Source organism: Lygodium microphyllum, chromosome 28 (assembly GCF_053477565.2).
Source record: "Lygodium microphyllum isolate KBCC chromosome 28, Lygodium_microphyllum_v1.1.10, whole genome shotgun sequence".
NCBI lineage: Eukaryota > Viridiplantae > Streptophyta > Polypodiopsida > Schizaeales > Lygodiaceae > Lygodium > Lygodium microphyllum.
In genome coordinates, this window is record NC_141162.1 from 75660144 (window position 1) to 75677677 (window position 17534).

General features: G+C 39.1%; 1 long non-coding RNA gene and 1 pseudogene across 3 annotated transcripts; both read right to left on the bottom strand.

Annotated features, from left to right (window-relative positions):
• Window positions 1-8602: 8602 nt before the first annotated feature.
• Window positions 8603-15787, bottom strand: LOC148011613 (uncharacterized). Of its 3 annotated transcripts, none has more exons than XR_015689358.1 (4): window positions 15135-15787; window positions 13853-13935; window positions 9815-9903; window positions 8603-9726 (listed from the first exon to the last, which is right to left on the bottom strand). It is a non-coding gene; the product is annotated as an uncharacterized LOC148011613 (long non-coding RNA). The 3 variants fall into 3 exon arrangements; XR_015689360.1 differs by having other exon boundaries at window positions 15131-15787; XR_015689359.1 differs by lacking the exons at window positions 13853-13935; window positions 15135-15787 and having other exon boundaries at window positions 8603-9145; window positions 9501-9726; window positions 9815-13557.
• LOC148011614 (proteasome subunit alpha type-7 pseudogene) lies at window positions 13955-15116 on the bottom strand (annotated as a pseudogene).
• Window positions 15788-17534: the final 1747 nt, after the last annotated feature.

A 17534-nucleotide genomic window follows, 5' to 3' on the forward strand; every position in this document is an offset into this window, starting at 1 on the left:
CTACTATGTAGTTCTTACTCCCCTCCGGTATGTTCTTCCAATGATCCAAGATGTTGTGCCGAAAAACTTATTGGTACAACTCTCTCATACGAGCCATCATTCTCCTCCCCTCATCATTCATGATAATGGCTCTTCTCCTATTATCTACAAGGTATCCATACCCCTCTAGGGTATGCCTAAGATATGTCCTCTCCCATCTACGACCATGCTCCTAGGCATATCTAGGAGACCCCTGTACATCTGGTGTACCTACGACGGTAGTATCTATTGGAGTAGCACCCATAGGGGTGCCACCTACGGATGGCTAAGCAAAAGCTGGAGTGACTGGCGTAGACATCTCCATAGGTGTGACAAATCCTACGGGTGACGCAACTCCAACAGAAGAACGACGAGATGGAGACACTGCGTCAATACCTCCACAACAACCACCTGAGCCACGCTCTCTCGAACCGCCACGAGAATGAGGAGTAGCACATGTATCCCGAGCCGACTACGGGCTCACTGCATCCAGGTCTCCGCAGCATCCCCCTGAACCACTCCCTCCATCTGGCCCAAGTCTGGAGCGTTGACTCGTCTACTGGAAATTGAAGCATCTGAGCACACCAAAGTAGATCTAATAGAATTGCCCGATAGTGTCCGAGATTGCTCCTAGTCTGCCATATCTCTGAATCGAGCCATCTGATCTAGAGACATACATGTGAAGATCTCATGTAGCTCCTCGTCACTCATTCCTTAACTCATCGTGATGATCTAAATATCCACAAAGATCACTTGCACATACAAAAATTGATGTTAGCATCATCAATATAAATCATATAAAGCACGGTAATATAAATCTTTAAAAAATGATCTTACTTAAAATGTATATCTTATGTATCCCTATAAGCGATTCGTCAACGAATTTAATAGGTGGGTGATCCAAGTATGAAGTATCCTATGGTCCCATGTCAATCTCCTGACACAACTCTGCATACACTAGAAGGTTGATAGACATGTCACCACAAAAGGATGAGTCCACCTCATTCTCAAAGAATTCTTGAACTCCTGTATTTTCATCATTGTTACCCGATGTTGACTTCTCTACATACTCCAAGCTTTCGGTGGCCTCCACCCCTTGCAATATCGACCCCTCTATTTGTATATTGTCCTCATCTATGCTCAGAACATCACTTTGATCATATACTCTCGCACTTCAAGGAGCTGAATGTATAACGTACCACCATCAAGGTTGTCGAGGGTTTGGATAGAAAATTACATGTTCAAAATCACGTACAAGAGAGATTTAACTAATGTGACATGTACCATGTCGTAATACAATTTAAAAAACATGAGTCCATGCACTTGTTTATAATGGGCCAGCAACACAAACTTGTCACGCAAATCTTTTCATTTTTTTTAAAATCTATTTTGAGAAATCCAGATGGACCTCGTCAAACTGTTACTCCAGCTCCTTCAAGTACCACTTTGAACCGCTGCACATCGAATAGGATCATGAAGAAGCTACGGTAATCCATCATGACAATACTTTGCAAGTTTCCAAAATACTCCATCTCATCTATAACTGTGTTTGGATCCATTGCTCGTCATCGGCTCTCTTGCTTAAACTTTGCCATGATACCACAATTTGTTGTGGAGCACATTTTGTCAATACGCTCCATGCGAAAATGTTGTCCATGCGACCACTCCGCACTATATATTTTGTACTATACATTGAAACACTCAATTAGTTGTCGCATATAAAATATAGATATGACAAGCTCTAAACACGTCATCACCTTTGAACTACATCCCCTCGAGAATTCCCACTCCTCAGTTGAGACCTTCGCCCCTTCGCGAAAAGCTACAGTTAAAGCTCCATGCAACCATCGCATTGACATAAACCATGGTATCTCCTCCATGCCCTCGAGATATCGAATCGGTCAATGACATGTACTACGTCGAAATTCAAATCGTGCTTCCTTCCGATCTTTCCTAGCTTGCTAGTACCTAGCGAGCCACGTCTCCATGAAGGCATGGTGCAACATACAAAAGTGATTCACTTTCTCCTCCATTGCAGTATCCATTCTTTTTTCTACCCTATTTCCAACCACCGTATCTCCGAACAGTCTATCATCGTCCTTCATCGACCATAACATACTGTTGTCTGAATCCACCGTTGGTAGCCATTGTGAAATATGCACTAATGCCTCAGATACCAGCCAACCTTCGGCCATGCTATCTTCTGGTCGAGCTCGTTGTCGCATAAAGCCTTTCAAGGTTTTCATGAAGCACTCCAAGAAGAACATCCATCGCGTATGGACAGGTCCATCAATCTCCACTTCATCTACAAGATGCACAAGAAGATGGATTTATATCATGAGCATGCTGGTAGGCAGGTATTTCTCAAAGAGACAGACCATCTCCACTGCTCCCGGCCTTGTGGATTCAATAGAGGATATCTTAATCTCCTTCTGTGAGATCCATTGCACTAAAGTTAATAACTTGTAAATGGCCCCGGTATTTCTAGAGTAAGGCGTCTTGCGATCGCGATTGATAGTACAAACTACCACAAACGAGAAAGCATTATGAACAATGACTACACTCCAAATAGCAAAATATGTAGGCCACTTACAATCCATTCGTAGTACAAACCTGACATATCTTATGCCAATCATGGGATTTTAGCCTTGAAAATTGGTCGTCTTTAGAAAACACGGACCTGAGAGAACGCATCATACCCATCGGAGTGCGGATAGACTTGACTATTTGCTTCACAATGCACTCTTCTTTAGTGGACAAAAACCAAGGAGCGCAAGATAGCTGCAAACGACCATCAGCACTCAACTGCGGCCAAAGCGCCTCCATCTTACCTACCTCCTTCAAATCCATTCGTGCCCCTATAGTGTCTCTCTTTCATGTGATGTGGTCCCATAGTAAGCTGCCCACGTTCTTGAAAATATTCATGAGATCCAACAAGTGATTGATTTGTAAGTGAATCCAATACAGCAACTCCTAGAAAATTGAGAACCGTCACATTCCGTTTGGATGTGACTACATGTGGATCATTTTCAGCTCATACCAGCTTTGAGCATTCATATGTGTTGGAGGTCGTCCAAGAAAACCTTCACTGAGTTCATGACCCTCTAGCAAAAAAGTGGTGTATCCTTGATATACCATCTTCTTCATGGTTTGTGGCCTTCAAAAGTCTAACTGTGGCCCACACAATGGACATGCATGATAACCGGAGGTAACCAGACCTATCCCAATACCTCTATCCAGTGAATATAAACTTGAACGAGCTATAATAGATATTACCAATGAGAACGGAAGTCTACTTACTTGAGTACTCTCTGAATCCCGAAAAGTCATGCATGGTCCACATGAGAATGGCTCGAATATTGGCGGACCGTCGACCATCGCGCTTGCTCATATCTTGCACGGTGATCCCCTCCTGCCACAAAATCTTAAGCTCATTGACTAATGGACGAAGATACATGTTCATATTTTTGACTTTGTAGCGGTTGGGAACGAGCAAGCTAAGGATGAGATGTCCTTTCTTCGTAGAAAGCCATGGAGGGATATTGTAGTTGACAAGGACTATAGGCCACACACTCTAAGAAGTTGAGCGCAAACCGAATGGGTTCACACCATCCATAGTAAGACCGAGCCGAAGATTCCTTGGCTCTCGGACGAAGCCTAGGAAGGTAGAGTCAATGTGGATCCATGTGCATGAATCTACTGATATTCGTTGAACTCTATCCGCGGACTTATTCTGCGCATGCCACATTGTCAAGCTCGCCATGCCGAACGTACGAAACATGTGGTTTATGCAGGGGATAAGCGAAAGGTGTCTAAGAAATTTTTAAGAGATGGTTTGCCCTTGCAAGTCCTGTCGATACCTGTGAGCACCACACTTTGGACATGTCTCCATAGTCTCGTATTCTCCTCGAAATAGTATGCAATCGTTGATACATGTATGGATGCTGTTGTAGTCCATGCCAAGCTTTCGTAAAACATGTCGCGCATCATCACGAGACTCGAGCATGGTATTTGCAAGTGATAATATATGATACTTTAGTAACCTTTAAAAAAATCATAAAACACCTTGAAAAAGCACAAATGTTTTTTAAGATAGTGTCGAAAAGAAATCAACAAAGCATACGTACAAGGTACATGAGCAACTCGATCACACTCGCATCGCTCCACCGTATTTTTCTTACACACTTAGGAGTGCAAGTAGTATCTTCAGGCGAGATACTCGACACCCATCATATAATGGTATGGATGCTTCCTCTCTAAGCGGATCAGATGTCTCGACATCCGTGGGCATCAATGCATTGATCATTACCTCCATCTCAGGCTCTAAGATTGTAGGAAAGTCTGGAAGGCTGCCTATCTCCTCTGGTATTGATGGTATAGATTGGGTAGTACATTCCAAGTGATGGATTGGCTCATGCACTCCATCCATTGCATGCCCACGAAATCTTCTAACTGGCCGCAAAGGGTGCACTCCTCCTTGGGATGAGACGTCACCTCCCTGGATAGAAAATTTGCCAGCCACATCCAATGTTTTTGTATATGGTATTTAATTAGCTTGTCAATACAATGCATGATTGATATACACTTTTCTTACCATTTACTCAAAATCTGAGATTGCCTAATCAATGCTCTCTGATTGAAACTTGTCGAAGCGTCATATGTGTTCTATAGACAATCGACGTTTTCATCTAATTGCTAGCTTACATTGAGAGCAAGGACATGGGACACACTGAATAAGATACACCTCGCGATCTTGAATATCACGACCTTCATCATTTTCCATTTGGTCTACATTACGACAAACAAATTGTTCTCGTTATCATTCTTTTTTTTTCTTAAATTTTTTGAGAATGAATTTCTTCTCTTATAACTCAATAAAATTAACGTATGTAAAGTCTCCACCCACCCACAAATTAACATATTTTGGAGTGTTTCTCATCTCGTGGTATTGTACCAGACCTCGCCGGTACCACCACCACTATCACTACTACTACAAATAAGAAAAGAAGATGTTAAAGAACAAGATCTTACCCTCTCTTTGTTTTTTATCCATTCATTCTCTTCTCTACTTCCATCTCTCTCTCTTTTTCACTTTCTTTATTATGTTGTATGTTTAATCTCTCTCTCGTTCCTTCTTTCTTTTTCTCTTCCTCTCCCTCTCCCATTTCCTTTAACAAAACATCTCTCTCTCTCTACTACCAATTTCCTTTAACAAAACGTCTCTCTCTACCACTACCACTACCACTACCACTACAATAAATAAGAAAAGAAGAAAAAACAACAACAACAACAACGCCAACAAAAACTACTGCTACTACTACTACTACTATTACTACTACTACTACTAACAACAAGAAAAGAAGAAAAAACTACTACTACTACTACTACTACAACAAACAAGAAAACTACTACAACCACGACTACGACTACCACAACAACAACAAACAAGAAAAGAAAAAATTAAACCACTACCACTACCACTACCACTACCACTACCACTACTATGACTACCACAATAACAACAAACAAGAAAATAAGAAATTAAACTACCACTACCACTACCACGACAATAACAACAAATAAGAAAAAAAGAAAAGAAGAAATAAAACAACAATAACAACAACCTCTCCCTCCCTCTCTCTCTCCCTCCCTCCCTCCCTCCCTCCCTCCCTCTCCTTCTCTTTCTCTTTCTCTTTCTCTCTTTCTCTATTATGTTTAATGTTTTCTCCCTCTCTCTTTCTCTCTCTCGTTCCTTCTTTCCTTTTCTCTCTTTCTCTCCCTCTCTCATTTTCTCTCTCTCTCTCTCAATACATATGATTTTTAACAAAAACAAGCAAAAGAAAAGGAGAAAAAACAAAAACAAAGCAAGAGGGAACAATGCACTCACTACAAAGGCCCGAGGATGGATTCGACGGCTCCTCTTCGCCCTCCGTACGCTTCCTCCTCTTCTTTGCAAATGGCGGCGGCAGCAGTGAGAAGCTTTTCTTCTCCCTCTTTCTCTGTTTCTCTCCCTCTCCCTCTCCCTCTCAAATGCAAGATGGAGGTTGGTCTTCCTTTCGCTCTCTCTTTCGTTCGTTCACGCAAAATGACACACTCGTGTTTCGACCCGCGTTTTTTCATATGAGTATCGTCGCTATTTGCGACGCAAATAGCAACGTTGCTAATTTACATCAGAAACCACCGTTGCTATGCACCTGTATCCTTGTAGTGTACCAACTTGTGCTATATAACACAAAGTAGATTGTAAAAGACCTTATTTGTAGAAATAAATATTCTTGGAAATTCTAGAGAGAGGATAAAATAGCTTGCATAGTATTGACAAGAGTACGAATGGAGTCTAAATAAACCCAAATAAAAATATAACAATGCGAAGCTCCAAAGACTCGCCCTTACTATTAGGTAACCCATAATTGCTCATCAAATTTCATCCCAATTAGAGGACATGAGGCAAAGGGTGTTCGTGAATCTACCCAGAGATCAAAGCCGACTATGATATCAAATGTTTGATTCAGAGTTACAAGGATGCACTTACTAGATATGCTCAATTCCCCACTCTTGTAAGGTGCCACCAATAATCTATGATGCTCTAAGTTGTAAGGCCCCCATTATGAGGAGAAGCCATGTGTGAGCTTGGACATTGGGTGGGTCCTAACTTTTATGTTAGATAAGGTCTATGTGACTAGATAGCAAAAATGTGACCTTTATGGATCTAGCCTTTGGGTTAGATATAGTTATGCCGATAGCAACTCGAGGCACAATGCATCGAGTTGTGGGATGTGGGAGTTATCAAGGGCCCCTATTTTAGGGTGTCCTTGTGGTTGGAGGGTCTTAGGGGGCCAGCAGCCCCCTGCCAAGGGTAGCATCCATGACCCAACAATAGAGAGAATATTCCTTGGCTAACTTGAAAAGATTCGTACCGACCAAACTATCCTCTTGAGCTATAAAAGGAAGACCCCTCCAAAGCCATCGAAAATCTATCTTTCACCCAATCAGAGTTCTTCCAGCTACCCTTAAGCTTTTTGCCTATCATCTGTCTGGATCGCCATCAAAGCTTCATTAGTGGAATCGTATGGGTGGACAAAGCCATCTTTGTATCAATTCATTTGAAATTAAAGCAGTCTATTTTTCTCATATTTGATGTGTGTCTCTACTCCCTACTGAGATTCTCTCCGTTGTGATGTGTAATTTCTACAGCACACATAGCTCAACAAAGAATAAGCTTGCAAGCATACAACATAAAGTCTATTGAGAAGTATCAAAGTAGAATGTTTACAAGAATAAGTTTTCCTTAGAGTGAATGGACATGTATACAAGCCTAAAGAAAAAAGACCTCCTAGTGAGCAGAAAAAAGTATTGCGATGGTTCTAAGTGTGTTCAAACACATCATTACCACTATATGGGCCTAAGTATATTACTATCAAAATCCCCATAAAACCCCTTAGTATTGTTTCTTTGTGAACCACATCAGCTTTGATTTCAAAAAAGGTGGAACTTGGCTAAAGAATGTGATCGCAAAGGTGTTGTGAATAGTAGGTGAAAATTTTGGAAACGGTCAGGAGCATGACTAATGGCTATTAGCCAATCCTTTAGCATAATTTGGAGCTTAGAGAAGCAATGGAGAAGGAGCATACCATCCTCCATTAAAGGGCAAATTTTTAATCTAAACCTTCAAACTCCATAATAATCAAGGTTTGCAATTCAATTAGGTTTCTCAATTATTTGGCTTATATGTCATCTTTTTCGATTAAGGACAATTATTTGGCTTACATATCATCTTTTTTTTTACTAAGACCAATGTCTTTTATTGCCTTAGACGAACTCTAAACACTCACTTCATATTCAAGATCAATTGTTAAACTTCAAGCTCAATCATTTCACCTAAATTATCCAAAATCTTATATCTCACTTCAAAGCCTTGTATATCAGTGAAGTTTAGGTCCCATTGTCATAAGCATTGTAGAACATTCTTGTGAGGTGAATCTCAAATCCAAGAGGTCATATCCATTGTATCCTCAAGCTATATAATCAATGTTGAAACAAATGGAAGACCCATGATCCCATCAATACCAAGAGTCCACCAACATTTGCAAACATTAACAACTATAAGAAGAGGAATTGACTTGCAAGTATACATTCAAGGCTTAGAAGAAGGGCATCACCAAGAAGAGGTAAAAGAATAAAGAGAAGTGCTGAAAACCTAGCTATATATATAGACCATCCTTTACTCAAGACCATAGATGATTTTAAGAGCCAAAGTATACTTGTATTTTAGACTTTCGAAAGTGTGGCGATTTGTTCTCTAATCCAAATATATCCTATAATCGGTTGGCCAATATTTCTTATGAAAATAATAAAGTAATAAAATTTTTAAAATGTTATTTTTGAACTCAAGATGGTAATTTTTTCTTAATAATAACGTAGAAAAAACATTGAATGAAAGATAATTCAACCAATGACCGTGTTATTGCAAATAAAACAGTACAACTAAAGTAAGGTAAATCAAGTAAATACACATTGATTAAAGCTCAACTTTCTTGTGAGGAAACACCTATAAATAATGTATTGATGAGCCATAGTGCAACATTCACTTGGATTGTCTATACAAAAACTTCACCATTCAAGTTGATTATACAAAGTGCAACTAAATTATCTTAGGCTTGCCATCCATCAGTACTAGGAACTTCATCATTTTCATGTAGTTTTGTTGATGATGATGATGGTACTGATGTCGACCCTGTGTTGATATCCAATTGATTTCGCCGAGTATTGACTAATATTCAATATGCAAAAACTCAATCATAGGGAAAGTTATCTACTGAGTACTGATGGGAAACATATAATCTCATGCAAGTATCCAAGTTTATACTTAACTTATTGCGCACTTTGTTTTTTTAAAAGGCCATAATACTAAACATTATTTCATCATCCATGGATCCTAAAATTATTGTTTGAGCCAAGTCAACAAGTCGAAAATATTCAGGCATACGATCTTGGAGAACTTGACTCATGCTCAACCTGTTCCATAATCGAGTAATTGCACCGAATTTTGTAGGCTCTATAAGTTCTGTAAATTGATGCCACATGGTATCTCCAAAGCATTGTGATTGTTGCAAAAGTGCATCTCCATCTATTATCAAGAAGGTTGCATCAGACCCTTGCAATTATAACATTTTCCCAAAGTGATCTTTAAAAACATGAACTCTTTTCTTGAAATCTACTTGAAGAGCACACATCTTGCTTATGGTTCCAAAACTGTGAATAAACTATTGATATTGCCTCCAATAGTTCATCTCTTGAAAATCGTTCTCTTATTTCCTGTGACACAGACCATGCAACTTGTGCTAATGTGATTTCAACACTCTCCACTACATTATTAAAAGTTTCCATCTTTACAGGCTGTCTTCTAACAAGTCATCCTCGAACTCATTTCCTAGAGACATAAAGATGTGCCAACCTTGAATGTACTTTGATGCATACTGTACCATTTCTTTTTATCTTTAAAAAGCTCTTGCTAGGTTCTGATTGAAGTTCACGATCTCATGCCATCTTTTGAATCTCTCCTTGTGCAAAGGATGATTCATATCTGCATAAAAAGAATCTAATGCCAAGCATACATCTTCCAAATATTGCTATATTTAGTCATATAAATTGTACTCTTTTCAGCAAGCTTCACAAGGACATTAAGCTCCCTAAGCAAAGGAACAATTCCTATAAAACAAAGATACAAAATATTAGATATCAAAATTAGAAAAAAAAAAGTACAAGCAATATAATGATTCCAAAAACATTGAAATACCTATCAATGTAAGTAATGTCTCTACATCTGTCAAAGCTGTTAAAAGCTCTAATGCCTTGTCAATCTCCTTCGACTTTTGAGTTGCCAATCTATCCATGACATACAAACAATTACCACTTAACTACGACTCACAAAAGATTGGCTTCAAGCTTTTAGATCAAAGCAACTTGTTTGCAAGTAACAACACACTCGTGCATACACACATATGATCACACTTTATACCGATTGCACATAAATCCAAATATAACTTGAAATTTAAAGAAACATATAATATTATAAACCATTACCAACTTAACCAAGGCCCATTAAAGATTGGTTTCAAGTCTTTAGATTAAATCGCCTTATTTGCAACAAGGAACAACACCCTTAAATGTGTGCACATACACATCCTTGCACATTTTGTACTAGTTGCATATAAAAGCAAATATAACTTGAAATTGAAAGAAACATATAGACCATTACCAACTTAACTATGACCCATAAAATATTGGTTTCAAACTTTTATATTAAAGCATCTTATTTGCAAGGAATAACACACACCCACACATGTATGTACATATACATCATTGCACATTTTAAAAAACCTTACTAAATAATGACACTAGCTCAATGGAGATAAAATGCGATATGGTTAATAATTTGATATCCAAGTTCATCATGGAATTAATCGCAAAGTAGCTATCAAAGGTTGATAAAAATCTCTCAGTGGTTGTAGTGACTATGAGATTTTCTGTGTTACCTTTATTAAGTGCATTATGATAAGCATTGTGGTCTATGATATAAATATCAAGATATGATTATTCGCACTCATAAACCTCGTGTATGCATTAGAATACTCACTAGTGTTTCACATTTGGTCATTAGAAATAATTTATAGATATCAAAACTTCATCGTGATATAAAGCATGACACAGTGCAAATAGTGAATTTCAAAACTTGAAAAAACCATCAATCATACAAAACAAATCATGAATAAGATAGACATGCAATCTTGGAATAACCCAGTCTATGATGCCAACCCTAGGGATGTTCTCTTTGGTAAAGTCTAGTACTATGTTCTTAGCATGCAAGTCTGAATGGATAATGCTAGCACTATGCACCGCCTTCATCCCATCCACTAGTGCATGAATGAACCAACCATAATCTCGATGATGGCATTCAGAAGGGCAAGCCCAGCCCTAGTGAAAAACAGTGCTACTAATAATCCGTCCAAGGCCCAAGAGCCTACCTCCAATTTAGTGGAATTGAAAGTTGCTGCCATCACACGTGCAAAGAAGAAGAAATCACCTGTCCAGAAAGAAAATAATCCTCCTACCAGAACAGTGAAGTTCAATCTTCCACCAGAAGAACAGAACAGAACACATACATTATTCAATGTACCACCATTGAATAAGGGGAAAACTATAACCCAAGGGGACTCAAAAGTGAAGGCAATGCATCGCACAATCAGTGCATTGACCTTTTGCATCCCACACTCCACTTGAAACTATTGTAACTTGGCATTATTAGAGCCCTTGTACATTTTGGCACAAAATTTCAAATTTGAAGGAAAATAACTTATATTATCTATTGTGGCTTCCACACACTGCCCAAAGGAGCCTTCACCGATGTCTCTGCCTGGCTTGATTGCATCAAAAGAAATGCCAATTGTTGGCGCACATTGGTGATTCCTCAATGTCCGCCACATAGTTCTTGCCCCTGGCAGATCATCTTGATGTCCTATAGAAGTGGGACTAGGACTTGCACCTATTGCAATCTTTAAACGCTTTGGCAGAGAGGAGGCACCAAACAAGTCCTTCGCTCACTTTGAATGTGCCACCTCCTCTCTCCACTTTGTGTTCCACAAGGCCAACTTCTCATTTGATACAAATGATGGTACTAACTCCCTAAGATCTTCAAGCATCTTCGGTGCATTTCTGAGCAATGTGTGACAAAGGTGCAAGTTTTTCTTAGGATCCATGATTGCATTAGTAACTAAGTGTGAAAACCCTTGTTGTTGTAACAAGGCACGCATAGCTATACATGCTCGATTGCAAAAGTTGACAAATCCAACATCGTTGCTATTAATGAATGAAATTTTCTCTTTTGTACTGGATGATATGGCCTCTATTAAGCAAATGAGGAGTGCTTTGGCAACGTTAAGAGCCATCTCAACAAGGCTAATTCCCCCAGGACAAAGGAAAAAAAGCTTATAAGCATGGCACCCGAGACCTTGCCTCCCAATTGTAATTTAGACTACATCACTTAAATAAAAGCATTTGATATACAATCCTTGTTTAAAAACAAAATTATATGATACCAATTTTCGGTTATACTAGTGTTGTAGACTTCAATTGAGTTAAAATTACATGATATCATTTAGACATTGAACAATGAAGATGCAAGATAGATTACATCAAGTTATTTTCTCATAAAAGCATAAATGCACACAAAGATTGCTAGAGTTTTAAAGATCTACACAAGCGAGGACACTTTATGGTCGACTGTACGACCTGAATGCCCATCCCATTAAGCAACACTAAATAACTTGCATGTCAAGACATTATGTAGCTGAAAACAGGACCAAATGACCATCACTTATTTATTCATTTATAGCCCATTAGGACCCTATCTAGCTGAATTCACGACCAAATGTCCATCCATACCCAAGGGGGAAGGGAGGGTGTCACAATCAAAATGACACATCTATGCCGAGTTCACGATACAATGCCAAGTCAATTGTGACATACTTGTCAAACGACACTCACTTGCCGACTTCATGACTGAGTGCCTACTTGACAAGCACCTTTCAACCCTACACACACACACACCCATCACGAGACAAGTATCATGACATGTATACGTTGAATATACGACACATGCCAATCCATGTATCTCACAAGTAACTACAAAATACGTACCCACAAAGAATCAAAGATAGAAATAATGCATGGCAAGAGACCCATCTCATGACACACATACATGCCAGTCAACGATCCCTTGCCATATATGTGCATGTGAAGAGTATACACCTTCGCACAGTGAGTGATAGGAGAGGATTGCCTTATTAGTTCTCTTGACATGCATATTCCGAATTCACGGTGCATACCATTCAAACGGCCTCTCCTTTCACACATATGAATATGTGCACACATACTCGCATACACATACATGCACACATCGTGACAAGAAAGGACTATCTCATGACATGCATACACCGAATTCACAACAACATGCCAATCAATGGGCCTCTCCTGCCACACACACCATATCGCCTACTCTCTAATCTTTTTTTAATGGTATTCTTGAAAAAATTTGGCATGTGGTAAGGTATCCTACTATCAATGGTAAACACCACCTCGCATTAGCATTAAGTCCCAATCCAATCCCTGTGGTTTGCTCAAGGGGGTCACTATGTATGAATCCTATATATGAGGTGTATTCATGGCATGTTTTATATATCCCTATGTAACATTTTTTGTGTTTTTTTAAAAATCTTTCTGTAACTTTCTAACATAATTTATAAATCCCTTACTATAATTTTATTTTTTTAAGAAAAGAATTTAGCAAACCCTTATGTAATAAATACAAAACACTATTTTTATCACAGAATTGATCACAACTAGCTCTTAAGGGTTCATAAAAGAGTTTAGCTTTTTAGTAATGATAAAGCTTTGCAAAATATATTCATGATATATGACATGCAAAAAAGTGTACTATACATAGTAGAAAATACTTATCTCACTTAACTAATAAGCTACAAAATGCTCACCATATTATTCAAAGCAAGCTCCCAAAGTAGGAAAACGAGATTTACCACATGCATACTAATCTCTATCTAAAAAAATCCCCAATAAAGTTCTTATTAGTACTCTCACAAACTTCATAAATATGCCCACTATGCAAATCATGGCTTTACTAATAATTAAATAAATGTTTAACTAATAACAATTAAATAATTTTAGATATTAAATACCAAACAATCAAGTAATTAAGAAAACACTTAACCAATGATAAGTAATAATTAAAAATGAGAAGAGAGAGGAACATTGAGCCAACCGAGAGAATGAGAGAGAGAGATGGCCTAGAGACGCGAAACGAATGCAAAAAGACTAGCGACAACCATCATCAAGCTTTGTGATCTGCACCAAAACAAAGAATTGAATGTTAGACATTAAACATAAAATCATTTTTACAATTTTAAATAAAATTTTAATTCTCTCTCTCTCTCTCTCTCTCTCTCTCTCCTTTTTTTCTTCTTCTTCTTCTTCTTCTTCTTCCTTGCATACTGTCCATATTGATGCCCTTCTTCTTCTTCTTCTTCTTCTTCTCTCTCTCTCTCTCTCTCATAAAAAGATTTGTGATTATGAAATATCATTCCATTTCTAGTCTAGATTTCACTTGGTGGTCCTTTTTTGGCAACCTCAGCTGCTGCTGCCTTCTCTCCTTCAATGCCTGCCACAATCTCTTCGGCCTTAGACTCCTCTAGCAACCGCAAACCTTTATCTCTTGTCGTAATAACATTTATATTCTTGCTACCACTTTCAACCACTTCTAGTAAAGCTCGTATTGCAAGCTTCACAGTCTCCATCCTAGATGTTTTAGTATGGTTCTTTTCTAGAAATTCATGGATAGAGTTTGAATTCTATCCAATTGCACTGGCTTTCCACGTTGAAAATTTCCCAGACGGGTCTGTTTGATACAAAGCTATTACTCCTATGTATGAATCGAATCCTACAATCAATGTAGAGATGCCAAATGGTCTCACTCCTCCACTTTGTGTATACTTTTACTGTAGGCCGGCAATACAACAAGTGAAGTATTCAACAGTTACAGGATCCTTGACAGTAAATCTATGACTCTGGCAACCCATGCCCTATTTACCAAGACTCGAGCATCTACTGTAAGGCCAGCAAATGCTAGAGCAATGTGCTCATCAAGTTTCAAATTATTTTGAACAGTCCTTGTGTCTTGGAGCTTGGCAGTGGAATTCTTCTCCACGCTGAAGACAATCGTGTCGGTCTCGCGAACATCAACACTAGCGTTGCCCTTACAAACGGCCTCAAGCGCATACTCCACTTGGAATAGATGCCCGTCTGGGGAGGAAACAGTGATCGCTCTGTCGTAGCGTGCCATACCTCTCACACTCTCTCTCACTCTTTCTTCCTCCGCCCTTTCTTCTCCTCCCCCTCCTCCTCCTCCTCTTCACTTCAAGCTCAAGTGTCCTCTCTCTCTCTCTCTGCACACACTATCATTTATACCTTCTTCTCTCTCTCTCTCTCTCTCTCTCTCTCTCTCTCTCTCTCTCTCTCTCTCCACGCTGCTTTGCTTGCTCACCTACCTCTGCGCAAAGGCAAAGCCGTGTCAATGTGTATCCTCCTCCTCCTCTCATGGAGTGTTGTGGCATACTCATCCTCCTCTTGCTCCTCCTCCCAAGCCCTGGCGCACTCTGTCAGGCCTTTGCCTCTACCAGCCCTGGCTCCACATTGGCTGGCTCTTCGAGTGCAGGATTCGTGCAGAAGCGCCTCCCTGCTAGCAACCATAGAGTCATCATCCTCCTCTTGCTCCTCCCAATCCCTGCTGGCGCACTACTCTGCCAGGCCTTTGCCTCTACCGGCCTTGGCTCCACGTTGGCGCTGGCTCTCTGACAATTTGGGTGCAGGAGTGCCTCGCGACCAGCAACCATGCCAAACATCCTCTTCATTCAGAGAGAGAGAGAGAGAGCTTGCTCCTGAGAGAGAGAGAGAGAGAGAGAGAAAGAGAAAGTGAGGCCACCAAACTCTCCCAAGATCCACCAGCCTCCTGCCATCTCTTGCTAGAGAGCCCCTGCCCCTGCAGGCCATTGGAAAACGAGAGAGAGAGAGAGAGAGAGACCCTTTACATGTGCTCCATTTCCATTTTCTTGAGTTGTCTCTCCCACCTCTACAAACCTAAAGAGCTTCCTCATAACCTGTGACCTGCAATATCTCTATGTGTGTGTGTGTGTGTGTGTGGCCTGCGAACCACCGCAAGACAATTAATTGGAGCAAATTGCCAGACTATTAATTAGAGTAAATTGAATGGACTTTTTGAACCAAGAGTAGTGGCTTTGTGATCATTCACTCTATTTACTACACCTAATAATGAGTAATCAAAACAAAGCATGCTTGAATCTTTATTTTTTTAATTATTTGAATTTTCAATTTTAATTTTAAACAAGGTAATGTAATCAAAAGGCTTGCCCAAATAAGAGTAGAGGAGGTATATCCAAAACTTAATGAATGTGAGGTTAAAAGATATTAAAGCCACAAATTGATTGCAATAAATAAATAAACAAACAACACAAATAAATATGATAAAGATGTTTTTCCCGTCACAAGCTCTTATCTTAGAGCCTTCTAGATTGTACTTTTTCTTGGATTTCTCTATTAGGGTTTTATTTGTAATTACCTTAGGAAACTTTTCAATTATGTTATATAAGAATGTGTTGGATGTATGGAAGATATTTTTGTAAGATGTGTGTGCTAGAGGGGGTGCACTTTGCACAGCATGAGTAAGGCCTACATTGCTAGTGGTGGATAGTGTGCTTTGTTGAAAATTACATTTACAAAAAATTATTTTCTTTTCATTTTTAATAGTAGCAAGCAATATTTTGTTGCATGTGAAGTGAAGTTGTTGTACACTACTTCACTCCAGGTCCATGTACAAGAGGTTGAAGAAACTATGTTGAGCTCTCATATGTATGTCTTCGATTACGTGACCATAAATGTGTGCATATATGGATGGCCAACCTTGGATATAGAATGCGTATCCCCCCCAACCTTCTCTTCCCTTTCCAACTAATGCAACAACTCAATTTTTTAATATTACATACACAATAGACATGTGATGCATAAAATGTCCTTGCTCTATAAAATACATAGTACTTGTACACACATGCTTATAGACTCAAGGAATTGAATACTATGTTGATGAAAATATTGCATTGGCCAATATATCCTACCTCCAAAAAAAGGCAAGAGAAACCATTGGTGCCATGAGTGCCATATCCATGGGACCCTCCCACACTCCTAATGGTACTAACATAGGGGGAATGTAGGAGTATCAATGTAGATCTAGGCCTTGTGCACTATTGCTAGCCATATGGATTCTTTCTTCCTTGGCTCAATTTTTCTCTTTAAAGGAGGCAAGGACCATAGAGTATACACTAGAAGCTAGCATGGAAATACTAATAGTCTACATGACTAAGTGGGAGGCTCATGTGCAAGCCAAACTAGCAAGAGAGTGTGTTTAATAGACTCTTAACATATCTACATGCCTACTAGCCTTCAAAAATATTAAATTAGTGTCTTCCATATATCAAAAATCTAATATTAGAAAAGAATATACAAAACCATACCAAGATCACCTCCTTAATGATTTCATCATAACAAGATTTTAAGTGTTTCAAAGTTGTTGCATCCATCTTGTTACAATGGCCAATTATCTGCTTCACATACAGGGTAAATGAAATGAGGGCATGCTTATGAGTCTTTCCATATTTAGAAATACAAGCTTCAAAACCCAGCACTTGAGTCGATGATAAGGCATACACACTCAACCTGAGAGGTCCCAATAATCAAGTGCTTGATGAAGTCATGTTGACCAAGGGCTTCAATAAAACAGCACAATAGTACTCCATTGTTTCAAATTCCAACAAGAGATATCAATGGCAATGCTCACACTTGGCCTTCAGCTTGTTTAGCACCTAGGCATACCTAAA